This window comes from Cebus imitator, unplaced genomic scaffold (assembly GCF_001604975.1).
Source record: "Cebus imitator isolate Cc_AM_T3 unplaced genomic scaffold, Cebus_imitator-1.0 Scaffold20, whole genome shotgun sequence".
In the NCBI taxonomy this organism is placed as follows: Eukaryota; Metazoa; Chordata; class Mammalia; order Primates; family Cebidae; genus Cebus; species Cebus imitator.
Window position 1 is genome coordinate 9,867,321 of NW_016107335.1, and position 15,141 is coordinate 9,882,461.

Here is a 15,141-nt window from a genome sequence, read left to right on the forward strand (position 1 = left end):
CTGGCCAGAGACAAGAACTCAAGTGCACATACTAGAAAAGTTCTTCTTTGTCCAAAGAAACTTCAAATAATTGGATCTTTTCAACGTATGGGAAAGTAGCACAAGTTTTCCTACATTGTCAAGGTGCCCTCGATGTAAACAAGGGTGTAAGTAGAGATCAGTAATCTACTCATAATCCTAACTGTATTGTATGTGGATTTTTCATACATATATATACATATATGTATTATCATATATATGTTTATTCCCATATGTTTATTTCCCATATATATGTTTATTTCTAGCTGTTTATGTTTGTGTGCCTACCTCTAGTCCAACACTGTCTCACTTTATTTATTATAATAACATAGCAAGTTTTGATATTCAGGAGGATAAGTTAACCTTAATCTGTATTATCCTTCTCCACTTTTAGGATTGCCCTAAAATTTACCATGTGAATTTTACTTAATTCACTGTCACAACACGCACTGTTAGTATGTTTAGTAGAACTGCAGGATATTTCAATAGAAATGTCCAGCTTAGGGTTTTGAGTTTTCTCATTAATGACCATGGTCTATATCTAATATTTGTTTCTAATATACTATCTAATTCAAAAGGTTTTTATTTCATTGATTAATATTTGTTTTCTGCCTCATTTGCTTTTTATCTTTTTATTTTCTATAATACACTTTCTATTTAATCTGTTGACTTTTTTTCTAGTTGGACATATTACTTATTTTCAGTATATTTAATCTATTGAAGCCTATCTAATTATTTCTAAGCATGACTTTCACTTCACCCAATAAGGGTTGTTCTATGTACTTTCTTATTTAGTTAAAAATACTTTATAAATTCCACTGAGGTTTCCTTTTAACTCATAACTTATATAGTAATGCATTTTTAAGCTCCCAAATATAGAGGATTTTTCTTCTTTTTAAATTGTTAACTTTAAATTTATTTTCATTACAATCAAGTAATGAAGTTCAGTTTCCTGTTGTAGAAATATATTTATGTTCTTCTGCCTCCTTAGGCCCACAGCTCCACATAAACGTCACTATTTTGGAAGTAGTGTTTTTCAGCTTCCTTGAAGCAAGGAGCTCTCCCTCGACATCTACCTATAAGCCAAAACCTAGCTTCTGTGAATTTTCTGCTATGGAGGATCTCTTAGTTCTCCTCATCCCATGGAACCAGTACTTGGAAGCAGCACATTACACCAGGATAATAAAAATTCAATTGGTAAATGCTACATGCATCGTTTTGTGTATCGGGGCAAAATTACCTCTTTAGGCATCTAGGTATGATATTTATTGTTTCTTTTTAAAAGATACTTTCAGTATAATTATTAGGTGTTTAGAGTGTAAGGAGGCACATCAAATCATGAATTTACTTTAGCATATTTTCTATGCTATGGGTAGCTGAACCCTAGATAATATTAATAATTGCTATATCAACCACCATCAGAATTATATATTATTATTCCATGGATTAAAGAAACAACCCTACAGAAGTTAAAAGACCTGCCAGTTAGACTTCATGAAGCCCCTGAAGAGAGAAACACAGTCACTCAGGAAAACATTTTCACACACAGGTTTGAAAGGAATTTTTAAATTTTGAGAGTTTTAAAAAAATTATTTTAAAAAACTTTAAAATGCTAAAATTCTGGATTGGCACAGCAAAAATACACATATATCGCTCTTCTTCCTACCTTTTCTCAGGTTTGTGTAAATATATGTAAACATGCACACTTAGTGTTTGTATTTATAAATGATCATTATTTTTGTAGTGCATCACCATTTTTTCTTAATATGTTATGAATAACCTTTGCACACATAGATCTAAAACACTCCTTTTAACAGTTGCCTGCTATTCCATAAATAGATAAAATTGTATCATCTGTTGTATTGATGGATTTTGGGTGATTTTGTAAAGTTTGGGGAAATTATGTTTAGTATTATTAAATTCTTCTTCCTGTTAAAATCTATGCAGCCAACTCATCACCTATTACCTCGATCACTGCTTGCTCTTTCAGACTTCATGCCATCTGGACTTTCCACATGTGGTTGGTACATGTCGCAACTCATACATGTGCCCTTGAGTTAGTCTCTTTCCTAAATGAGGGAGAAAGTGACTAAGGGAAACAATTAAAAACTATACACCTCAAAACATGTCATGAATTTTCCTCAAAACTTTTCTACCGAAAGCTGAAGAAGCTATCTGAAGTCTAGTTTCTGAAGGAATTTTGTTTCAGTTGCCTTATGAATTGTGTGTTTCCAGATGGGAGAGTTTTCCAGGAATGATGATTTTTCTTGGCCTGTCATATTTGACCACCCCAAATCTATCAGTAAAATGCTATGAGGCTTCTCAAGGTAATGCATTTCAACTTTCCCATTTCATTTTACAAAGCACAGCAATACATGCTCTGGAGGCAGGTATGGCAGAAGATTCCAGCTACTGACCTAGAAGAAAGTAGAAATCATCTCATTTGAGCATGTAGTAAAAAAAAAAAACAAAAAACCTATATATATACATACACATATATAATATATATGTGTATGTATATATCTTTTTGAGGGCTAAATGTGATTAAACTTTGATTCACTGAAAAATAAAAAGTCTTAGATATAAATTATTTGGCCTCTTGATCTTCATTACTTATTTTGTAAGAGTCACCTAAATTAATGTTTCTAGATGTATGTTCAGAAAATAATTTTTATACAACAATGATGATATTTTGTGAGTGGTCACCCTATGTCTTACGTTAGCTCACAAACACCATATGAGCCAGGAAACAAAGAAGATATTTTACGGTGATAAAAAGAAATAACAGATATTTACATACCCAAGTTATAAGGTATGTCATTTACTAAAACTGAATTGAAAAAGCAATGATATAAAATCAGAGAAGATATCAATATTCTTTAATTTAGTGGAGTTATAATTGTATAATGAGAACATTGGCTCCTTTGAGGCCATGTAAAAACTGCAGTAGACTCTCTGTCACTTGGACCAATGGATCCATTCATTCCAAGACTTGATTTCCTGTCCAGTTTAGCATGCCATTAGCTGAAGGTAATTGTTGAGAGGATACTCTGTTACAAAAGCTACAGAAGCCTCCATCATTTCAGTGCAGGATAGGTACCCTGAATAAAGGATCCTATTTCCCCAGCGTCCTTCATTATGTTTGTTTCTTCACACAATTGTGTGATTGTGTACTGCTAAATAGTTATTTGGTGGTAATGGTGCATTTCAAATTGGTGACTCAAATAACAAGAATAGAGGAAAAACGGGGAGTGAGTATGATCTTCGCCGAGCCATACACCTGCACATTTCATCTTAGTCAATCGGGGAACAGAATCTCATAGAAATAATTTCAAGACCTTTTGCAATGACTGAGTGAAGGAGTTCTGTGAAGAAATTATTTTAAAACTATGTAGCTATTACATGACTTAAGCATATCAGTTTACTTAAACCTGCAGTTATTGTCTTCCTAGATAGGCAACCACCTCCTCAATCTTTTTCTACACATTAAATGCTCTGAATTGTGGAAGTGAGCAAGAGCTTCACCTACTTTTTTTTTTCCTCAAAGAAACAGGGAATGTGATGCGGATTGGCATCTCTTTAAAGCGTATCTTCCAGTTTAAATAGGATGGAAAGAACATTTTCCCACAATAGACGCAGAAGTATCGCCTTTTTCAGTGCATGAGCTTCAGCACATTGTTGAAGAGATGTGCTGGTAGAAAATGTGTATTTGAAGAGCTGGCTGTAATGATGGAAATGTATATTGTCTTAGATTTGCTTTTCTTTTTAAATTAAACCACATTTAATTATGTAGATTATTCTCTAACTAGCCAATCTTATGCACTTTGATAAATAGCATGAATTACATTTTGCCTTAAACAAGTGAATCTTGAGTCTTGAAAAATTTTTTATACTATTTGGTGCAATCTTATTTGAACTATACATGAATTTATACCTATGAAGAATGAAAACAAAGTTAAAACCACTGAAAATGCAATTTGTAGTCGGCAGAATTGTCTAGCCATTAAATTACTGAGATAGGCCATGTTTCATGGAGTCCTCCAATATTTTGAAAATACTGAAAATGCTGTGAGGATACAGAAAGAAAAAATGAAACTTTTTACAATTTTCAGACTAAATCTGTCAATGACATGAATAAACATGGCTATGTGAGAATGGAAAGATAACTACAAATGAAGCACAGTTTCACTAATATAGTAACGAAGACATTGATGTGATTCTATCAAATGGAGTTGATTGATTCATTATCTTTGATCAGCATCATGATCAATGTGTCTGTCAATCAAGTCTTAAACCTTCTGAATCTCAGTTTATGCTCTAGTCAATTCAAGTTAATAGTACTTATCTGTCTGGCAGATTAGTAGCTTTGGCTTCACCAATTTAAATGTTAGAAAGCATTTTGTGAAGTATCAGCCTATACATGTTCATATCTGAACATGGCACTCCAATACTCATTTGATTTAACCCACTCCCATTTAAATCAAAACTTGAAATGCCTTTCTGTGTATTAACAAGTTGTTCCGCAAGAAAAGAATTACCAAAATGCAGAGTTTTTATTTCCTCTCCTAGGTCTGTCGGCAAAGATATGGCAGTGAATCATGCATAGAAAGCTTATTTATACTTGCACGTTATACAAAGTTTCCCAAAATGTACTCATCGGCAAATGTTTTCCCCAGCTTTACAAACAATTACATTGGCCAGAACAATGGTGCAGCTGTGTCCTAAAGTTCAGTCACCTGAAGAAGCAATAATGTTATAAATCGTCCAATGATGAATTTATTGACTGAAAACTAAGAAACATAATCAAAATATCTTTGTATTTCGAGAGCACTTGGAAACGAGAAAATTTATATGAAATCCACACAAAGGTCAGAATTTTTACTTGCATATATTTCCCCCTGAAAACTCAATAATTCAAACTTAATATTAAAGGGCTAGAAAAGATTATCCAAAATATGGCACGGGGTCAGCCTACCGTTTCTGAAGTAAGCTATTATACATCATAAATAGCCAGAGCCAAGCATTCGTAAGAGTTGTATCAGAGTAGCTAAATGATGAGCATGTTTAATTAGGAAAATAACTGAAGAGTAAAGGCCAAGGAATGCATCCTTACGATGTATACTCATGCTAGTTTTTAATAGCATAACAAAGTTTTAGAATTCCTTAAATACAAAAGTGGACAGACCAAAAACACACCCAGAAATTATAAATAGAATGTGGGAGTAATCAGCCCCCATGTCTCTTCTGTCATAAAGTGTCTACGTCAGCCTGGGGAAGCAAGCCCCATGGAATGTGTTTCCAGCCTCTATAAAATTAAGGGACCAGGCTAGATACCCTCTAACACCTTTATATCATTACGATTATCAGTTTGTATATTGCCAGAGTATGATAATAACTACCTGTGTATATAATAATACCAAATTCGGTAAATGGTAAAATTCCCTTTTAAAACTCACAAAATAAAAGAAATAAATTGTTATTAACTGTTTTGTTTACCTTTTACAAAGAATGCAGCTAGTTGCAAATATGCTTTCTATTGGAAAAAAAAAAACCTTCAAACAATCTGATTTATTTTATGCTTGGCCTTTATTTTATTTATACTCTATAGTCTTATAAATGAAAGACAGAGACAGAGAGAGATCCTTTAAGAAGAAGATAATTCAGAACACTGGTCCTCTTTAAGTATCATACTTTATGTAAGTTTTGTAGCTATGAATATTCATGTTGCCTCTCCTCAGAGATGGATTTCTTACATAAACTGTAAGAAACATGGGAAAAGATTGGGTATCTTTTTTTTTTTTTTTTGAGACGGAGTTTCGCTCTTGTTACCCAGGCTGGAGTGCAATGGCGCGATCTCGGCTCACTGCAACATCCGCCTCCTGGGTTCAGGCAATTCTCCTGCCTCAGCCTCCTGAGTAGCTGGGATTACAGGCACACACCACCATGTCCAGCTAATTTTTTGTATTTTTGGTAGAGACGGGGTTTCACCATGTTGACCAGGATGGTCTCGATCTCTTGACCTTGTGATCCACCCACCTCGGCCTCCCAAAGTGCTGGGGGGTATCTCTTCAGAAAAGGCACTCTTAATGAACTTTCTTAAACAGAGTAATTTTCATGTGTAACTACTACCCAAACCCACAGGGTTAAAAAGAACAAAAATACCTTCAGTGAAATTTTTTCTTTCAAATTGCTTTAAGAAGATAGCTATATTTCATCATTTGAAAGCAACAGATATTCGAAATTGGGTGATGACAGAAATATACTTTTGCTGTAAAAATGTTACACACTCTTTGTACTACTGAAGAGGGTGTAGGGTACCCATCAATCTGCATTATGAATCAGGTCCTCCTGAAAGAGCCTCCCAGGTGGTCTGTGTGCTTCTACCAACAGGTAAACTAACCCAAAAGTATATTAAGAAATGTTGTAACTGTCTTTAGGTAATTGTTTTTAAATCATCAAATTTATTCCTGAGAATGTGGTATATCTGTCATTATTCAAGTAAAGGTCTACTGTGAACCAGGAATGGCGTCCACAGATAGTCTATTACTCTGGTCCCTGGTTTGATTGTTCCTAGGTTTGCCTTATCATTTCTGCATGTACAATTGATCAAGTAGGGCTGTATTTACACATAAACACCATTCCTGCCTTTAACCAATTCACCATGACTAGACCATTAATGGAGTTCACTTAAAGTGACAAAAGATCCTTTCTACCCTAAGCAGAAATCATTAAATAAAGGTGTTTTTTTTTTCCAGCAATTCAGCCTCCGTGTACAAAAAGACCATGGTATATTCAGGCCACTGACCAAAGGGCTACAATTAGCAATTATTTCTCTCATTTTCAATGGGCCATTTAGAATTAACCCAAACAAGCCCTGGAAATGTTATTGAAAAGTACGAATTACATTTCTGCTGCTTCTGAATCTTACGGCTCAGGAAGACATTCATATTTAAGAAAAATGTACACAGTATCTCAGAATAATAAATCAGTCTTTGCTTCCTGAATTCTAGCAAAACTAAATTAAAATTTTAAATACCTTTACCCAAAACAAATGGTAGCAACCAGTACCTTTTATAAATGTTTACAATTAGCCTCCTTTTTGGACTTGTGATTGATTTGAGATTGTGCAGTAGGTAAACATTGTGCTATTAGCAGACCTATTCCACGTTCAGACAGACACCAGCCACTATACAACTCAAGGGATATGGCATCTTTAAAAGTTACCTGAGACTCTCAAAAGGTAAAAGAAAAAATAACTCTAAAACATTTTGTGGTAGGAGCCAAGGTTTATGCAATAGGGTCTTCCAAAATGTATGAACATGGAAGATAAACTAGAGAAACATTTCTAGCTATTCCTTGAGACACAACACACTTATTATAATCCGTTGACAATTACCTTGTTGCTTAATAATAAAATCCATACTAAAACAGAAATTAAACTTAGTTTTGTTATTTTACTGCTTCACTGGTAGAACACTGATTAGAAGGCACATAGGAGTTAAGCCTTCATGATTTGATTTACACTGCTTTGAATCAAAATAATCCTTATCATAGACATCACCATAGCAATACATACATCACATTTCGGTTGCATTTCATAGTTTATTTTATTTAATCCTCAGAATAGTCTTGGAAGAAAAACAAGCAAGGCATAGAGGAAAAACAAACAGGTCTAAGTGAAATCAATAAGGCTTGAGTTTGAATCCATCGGTTGTCTTTTTGTACATTTGGAGAAATTACTTAACCTTCATAAATCTTCATATCCTAATATTTAAACTGTAACTAAATAATATGCACCTTGGAGAGTTGCTATGGTTATCGATGTTTAAGAAATAGAATTTGTCATTGTTCACATTTTATGGATGAAGGAGGTTAAACTTAGAAAATTTAAGTGACCTGTATAAAATCATGAAACTAAATAGAACTAGGACAATAATTTCAGTCCAAGAATTTCACCATCTGTGTTTATTTCAATTATAATTTCTAGCTTTTATACCCAAGCTTAAATATTACCTTTGCTTTGCAACCTTTGAGAATGTCAGAGTTTCTCTCCTAGTTTATAGCAATTTCTCATTTCTTTTGCCTCCCATAATACTGTCTATATACCTTATTGGGGACATTTTATCACGTATATTATAAATAATAGATGAGTCAATAAGTGGACAAATCAATAGATAGGCGAATGGATATATAGACAGACCATATGAAGAGATTCTCTTTACCTAACTGCACAGTAAGTTTCTCAAGGACAAAGAACAATACTTATAATGGAGATGCTCAATATTTTTGATGCTTTTCTTTTGATACATGAAGTTTACTACCCATAAAGAGTAACTCAAAATTGGATTTTTAAGATACATGTCTTTTATATTTTACTATGAGTATGATGTAGGTAAAGTCACGTAATAACATTTCAACTCATATTGTGAATAAAATTAAAACTGTAGTGATTTTTATTATATAAATTATAATGATTCTGTCTTTTTCCATCATAATTCACACCAAACAGGATGAATAAAAACACACATTCATGATGAACCTTTTACTGTTGTGTCCTTGGAATAACTTAATTCTTTAAGTCTAGAGACTGTTATTAACCCTGAGCATGATGTTTAGGCTGAACATCTTATAAAACTCTTTTTAATATTTCAGATTTGATTACAACAATGGTATCAGCTCATGATTCCAATATAGTTCAGTAACTAGACTTACTCTAAAAAATGTATTATATAAGCAGATGTTGCAAAGAGTTTACTGGACAGTTGGTCTATATGTAAATCATTCAAAGCAGGGACAATTACACAATGTCTTCTCACATCGGCTCTTCAACGCTTGCTACTTCATACTTCAAGAAGGCATGAAGTTCTTCTCTGGGCCTAACAAAAGATTACTTTTTATTTTGTGTTGTCCCAGTACAAGTTCCATTTAAATAACCAGAATAGCTAATTAGTTTTCTCTTTATAATATTATTTTAAAACTATGAACATAATTTTAAGTCACCTTAAGCTAGTATATTTTTAACAAGTCAAACGCTATTTGGTATCCAACATAATTATCCCAATTTATTTTTCCTGATTAAATTGCAGTAAATATATCCACCTCCTCCTGTTCATATATCCCTATAATCATTTCTAGCTTAAAGTAAGTGTCTTAAGCTACACTGCACTTAGGTTCAACATATATACCTAGATTCAGCTTAATTCAGAAGGGTGCGAGCTTTTCCTATTTGCTAGCTTTTCAGACGGTAGGCATCAGACTGAGATTCTTTCTTTGTTTTGCTATGAATTTTCCTTTTCTAATACACTAATTAAATTTTCATTAAAAAAAATAATAATCCCTTCATCCCATTCCTGTCTTTTCTATGGATCAATGGAACATACGTTACATTAACATGAATGTTAGTAAATATGCTTCATTTATTCCTCTAATTCTAATGGAATGGAAAATACAAAAAATTCCATTTTTGTTCAAGTACAGTAATTATATGCTTTATATAATATAAATGTATCTGAAGTTAATATCCCCTTTACTTTATAGTAAGCTTTTCAAATGGTAGAAAATAGCAACCCAACCTCAGTGAAGTTTAACCATCCTAGTTCCAACTTAAACTGAAGTATTTACCCAACATAACAGAATTCAGTTCATCTGAATGTATCCTGAGTACCTAGCACAATCACTGCATGTGAATAAATAGTTAAGGAAAGAGTGAGAAGATGGGTAGATTAAATCAGAACTGATGGGTAACATACAGAGAAAGTTGCATAATTATTACTTATATGGTTGAAGACTTTAGCCCATTAGAGAATAGCCATGAATGTGCACATATAAGACAAATCTCACCTTTGCTTCACACAAAAACCACAGCAAAAGGTTTGTACATTTTAGTGATACTGGACAGTCTAGATGCTATTTTGCAGCCTCATATTTCTTTAGTAAAATTTTAAATCCTATTTAGAAAATGTACAAAATTCAAATAAAACTGAAAATTTCCTTCAAATACCTAGAGTTTTCCATGTCATATGATTAGTAATGCTGGGGTAACACTTCCCTGATATGTGAAGCAATTTTAGTTTTCACAAAGAATGTTTATTTACTCTGTTTCCCCCTTTAAATCTATCACATCCTTAAATGCTAAATGACTTTTGCATCAAGTATAGATGTCTTAGTCTATCCAGGCTGCTATAACAAAATACCTTAGACTGTGTCATTTACAAACAACAGAAATCTATTTCTCACAATTCTGGAGGAGGGAAGTTCAAGATCAACGTAATGACAGATCCAATGTCTGTTGAGCCTTGTGCTCACCTCAAAGATGGTGCCTTGTTGCTGTGACCCCCCACACCCACCCCCTTAGAGCAGAATGGCAAAGAAACTCCTTCAACCTCTTTTATAAAGGCCTTAATCCCATTTATGAGGGTGGAGCCTTCATGACTTAATCATTTTCTAAAAGGCTCCAATTCTTAATCATATTATTAGGTTCTAACATAAGATTTGGGGGGACACCAACATTGAGAGCATTGCGATAGGTGTTTCTACCTCGTATTGCACTTTGCCACAGCTCACTTAGCCCAGTAGAAACACATACATTTAGCTCAGATTAGGGGTTCCCACAATATAAAGGGCTGACACTCATTTCTGTGTCTGCTCCTGTTGAATCGCGAACGTAGATGCACTCTCCTACTCACCAGGGCTGGGTTTATAAATGCTGTAATCCACAATTTTGCACACCATATAATTTATCATTCTATTATTTTACTGTCAGTAATTGTTTCATGTGCTTTCCTTGTCTCTCCACCTACAGCATGAGTATTTAAGGGAAGAACCCATTCTTCTGGGGCTTCTGTGTCACTCAGATGGTCTAACACATGCTAAGCATATAATATACACCCAATAAACAGAATATTTACTGCCTAAGGAGAGGATTACACAAGAGCAATAATAATAGGAATACACAAGAACAATTAATTTCAAGGCTATTAAGCATAATATCCTGTTTCACTTAGAAAGGGTACTGGAGAAAACCATTATAAAAACATATCTGATTTTTGTATCTTGTGCTTTGCATTATGTATTTTTTTTAAAGAGGAAAGAGATACTGGAGCTTATTTATTTAAAAAATTAAAAAGTGGAAAAATATTTGCTTAAAATGTTTGTAGATGATCCTTGAATTTAAGGCAATTTTGACTCAGCTTTTAAAACATTGGTATTTTGATTTCTGTTAGTAACAAGTCTAAACGCAGCACGTAAGGAAAAAGAGGACTGTGTAACTCATATTAATGAAACAATTAATATGTGTATGATGGATGCAAGCCGCAGTTCACAGGCAGCTACTTGTCTGGTCCAGAACCCTATCAGTCTATTGCCATTCATCATATGAGTCAGCAGTAAAAACAGCTCAAGGGCTATTACAGACCATAAGTCAGTTCTGACCAGAATGGTCTCTCATCGGTTTTATTTATTTTGTATTAGCTGATACTTAATGTACTTTTGCTATTACATTGTGTTAGAGATTGTCTAACTTGAAGAAATGTACCCGCATCCCCACAAAAGTCAGACCCTAACATTTAGCCTGGCCTGATCAAAAACCAGGGATAGCATTAGTGTCTAATTTCAATAAACAATTAGCATGTGAACTGACTTATTCCTAACCCCTCCTATTTGTTGCATGCTTATTCCATTTTTTCCCATTAATGTGGAACATACATTTATGGATGGGACATAAACTGTTGGTGGACTTAACCATGATTCAATGTGTAGCAATATCTATCAGGATTCTCATTCATTGTTGAAAGAGTTTCTAACCACAAGGAAACACTTCATGTAAAAATACGAAAAGAACTATGTTTTGAAGAGTTTCTCATAGCTTGTATGATGTCCTACTAAAAATTTCCTTTATGCCACAACAGAAGCATGCTCTTCTCCCACTGCCTCCCTTCAGGGATCCCCCCACAATGTCCAACACAGCCACCATTCCATGTCAAATCTCTTCAAAATAATAGGTTCCTTTTCATAAAATTTTTCAAACTCCTACAACTACCAATATCAATAAATTTTTATAAAACCCCAAACACTTAATACTTACTCTTTTTCCCTTGCATCCTACAAATTCCCTGGTGCAATTAAAACCTCAACCATCCCTGTTCTCCTCACATCATAATTATTTCAGAGAAAAGCAACACAGTATGAGTATGCAACTTGATGTGGTGACATTAGTTCTCTGTCCACTGGGAGAAAGAGGTCCCACCTGCCCTCACTGAACTCACAAGGCAGCATGAGGGCCTCTGTGTGCCACAGCACTGGACAAATGGGCTACTGTGCCTGCCATAAGGGAAAGGGATGTTTCAAGCTGTAGTATTCAGTTTTCCCAACAACATATGATTCTGAAGACATCAGGTTAAAATGAATATGAAGGGGAAAGAAGTGTCTCAATAGCATTATGCAGCCTGAATGCAGTAAGTGGGAAACAGGGGTGTTATTTTAGGACCATTTGACTTGCACATGATGGGAAAAAAACTAACAGCATCCAGAATAGTGTCAGACACACAAGTGCGATTTTTTTAACTGAATGTAAAGTCTGGTATTATGTAGATGGTTAGTGGACACGCCACTCATTAGCTGATGCAAAAGTCACTGTCCAATCACATAAATTCTAGGAATGTTTTGACCTTTAGATAATCTGTGGATTAGCACCTCACGGCTCAGACTCTATGCCTACCTTTTAAAAAAAAAATCCTTTCCCCAGCTTAAAAGAAAGTTAATTAGACATATGTGATTGACTATTTCTGGAGTTTTATTCTCTTGCATTGGGCCAGTTATCTATCCTGATGTCATTACTACACCTATTTGACTACTTCAGTTTTAAAACATCTCCATCAGGTAGTTAATAACCTTCAACTTTGCTCTTTTTTCAGAGCTGTTTTGACTATATTACTGGTTCTTTGCATTTCCATATAAAGGTTATTCTGCAAGTATTTTTCTATAGAAAAGCAATTTTGTATCAATTTTATTTTATACCTTTCTTTCTAGAGCAAAATTCTACTGGGGTATTGATTGTGATAGATTTGAATCTATAGATTAATCTGAACAGAACTAACATCTAAACAACCAATATCCATGACTGGTTAAAATCCATGAGCATGGCATTTCTCTCTATTCATTTACAGTTTTAATTTTTCTGGCAATGTTTCCTATTAGTACATGTACAGGGCTTGCCTATACTTTGTTCAATTTATCCCTGCAATTTTATGCCAGCTATTATACTGAATTTTAAATTTCAATTTCTTATTGCTTTTGGCCAATATATATAAATGCAATTGCTTTGTTGAATACTGATTTCATATCCTCTTTCCTTGCTAAATTCAATCATTATTTTCAGTACGGATTTTGTAAATTCCTTAGAATTACCTATATTGATGTTCAGGCCATCTGCAAATAAAGAGTTTAACTTCTTTCTTTTTACTGAATATGACTCTTGTTTCTTTATCTTGTTTTGTTACACAAGCTAGAACTTTCAGTCCAATATTGGAAGGAATTGATAAGCACAGACATCCTTGCTTTATTCCATTCTTAAGAGGAAAATATACCATTTTTTTATGAATAACTTTGTTAGCTGTTGTTTTTTCCTCCCAAACCAATTATTATCTCAGAAGAGTTTCTTTTTATTCTTAGTTTATTGACAGTTTTGAGTTTTATTAATGATGAGTGGATGTTGAATTTTGCTAAATGTTTTTTGATTATGAGATTATATTTTTTGTTTTTAATCCAGTAAATCATATTATATAATTTTAAAATACTGAACAAACCTTAATTTTCTGAGATAACACTTGCTTTGCCATGATTTATTATTGTTTTCATAAATTGCTATATTTGACCAGTAATATGTTGTTACTTTATTTATCTACGTGATGAAGATGTAGATCTACTGACTTGTCTGGTTTCAGTACCAAGGTAATGCTGGCTTTATAAAATGTGTTGAGAAGTTGTCATATGCTTAATTCTAAGATAGTTCCTCAGGCTTTCCAGCCCCAGCATATATCTTTCTTTCTAGAGCAAAATTTTACTAGGATATTTATTGTGATAGCATTTAATCTATAGATTAATCTGAACAGAACTAACATCTAAACAATCAATATCCATGACTGGTTAAAATCCATGAGCATGGCATTTCTCTCTATTCATTTAAAGTTTTAATTTTTCTGGCAATGTTTCCTAGTAGTACTTGTACAGCGCTTGCTTATATGTTGTTCAGTTATAGGACTGTACACATGAATATGAGATATCATATCACCTCCATATGAATATGATGGGATATCACATCACTTTCATGATTATATTATATTACATGGCAAAAGGAATTTTGCAGATGTACTTAAGTTTAGTAACCAGATGACTGAGTCCATCAAAAGAAAAATTATCTGGGTGGGTCTAGTCTGATCATGGGAGCCCTTTAAAAGCTGAGTTTTCTCAAGCTGATGATAAAGAGGAAGTCAGAAATATTTTAAGTATGAAAGGGAATGCAGATAGCCACAAAAAACTGAGAGCAGGACAGAGGAAATGGGGATATTAGTTCTACAAACACAAGGAATTGAATCCTACCCACCAACAACCAGAAGGGCCTGCAAGGGAACTTTTCCCTAGAGCCTCCAGGCAACATCTTGACTTTTGTCCTTGTGAGACTATAAGCAGGGATCCTATCTGAGCCAACGGGACTTCTGACTTAACGAACTATGAGTTAATAAGTGGGAACTGCTTCAAGCTATTAACTTAATGGTAATAAGTTACATAGCAATAAAATGGTGACAGAAGTTTTCTTTTTCCTTCAAATATAAAATATTGTCACTGGTTGTTAGAAATTTGATTATCATGTGTTCTGGAGCAGTTTTCTTCATTTTTTTTTTTTTTTGTACCTATGGATGTATAATTCTTCTGCCTATGGATGAATAATTTTCATCAAATTGGAAAAGTTCCATTACTTTTTAAAATATGTTTTTCTATTCCTTTATCTCTTTCCTATCCGTTTGAGACCAATTATACATGTGTTTGGACTACTTGATGCTGCCCCAACACTCACTTCATTTTTTTAGTTTCCTTTTCTTTCTATAGTTCACTGTCCGCAGTGAACTA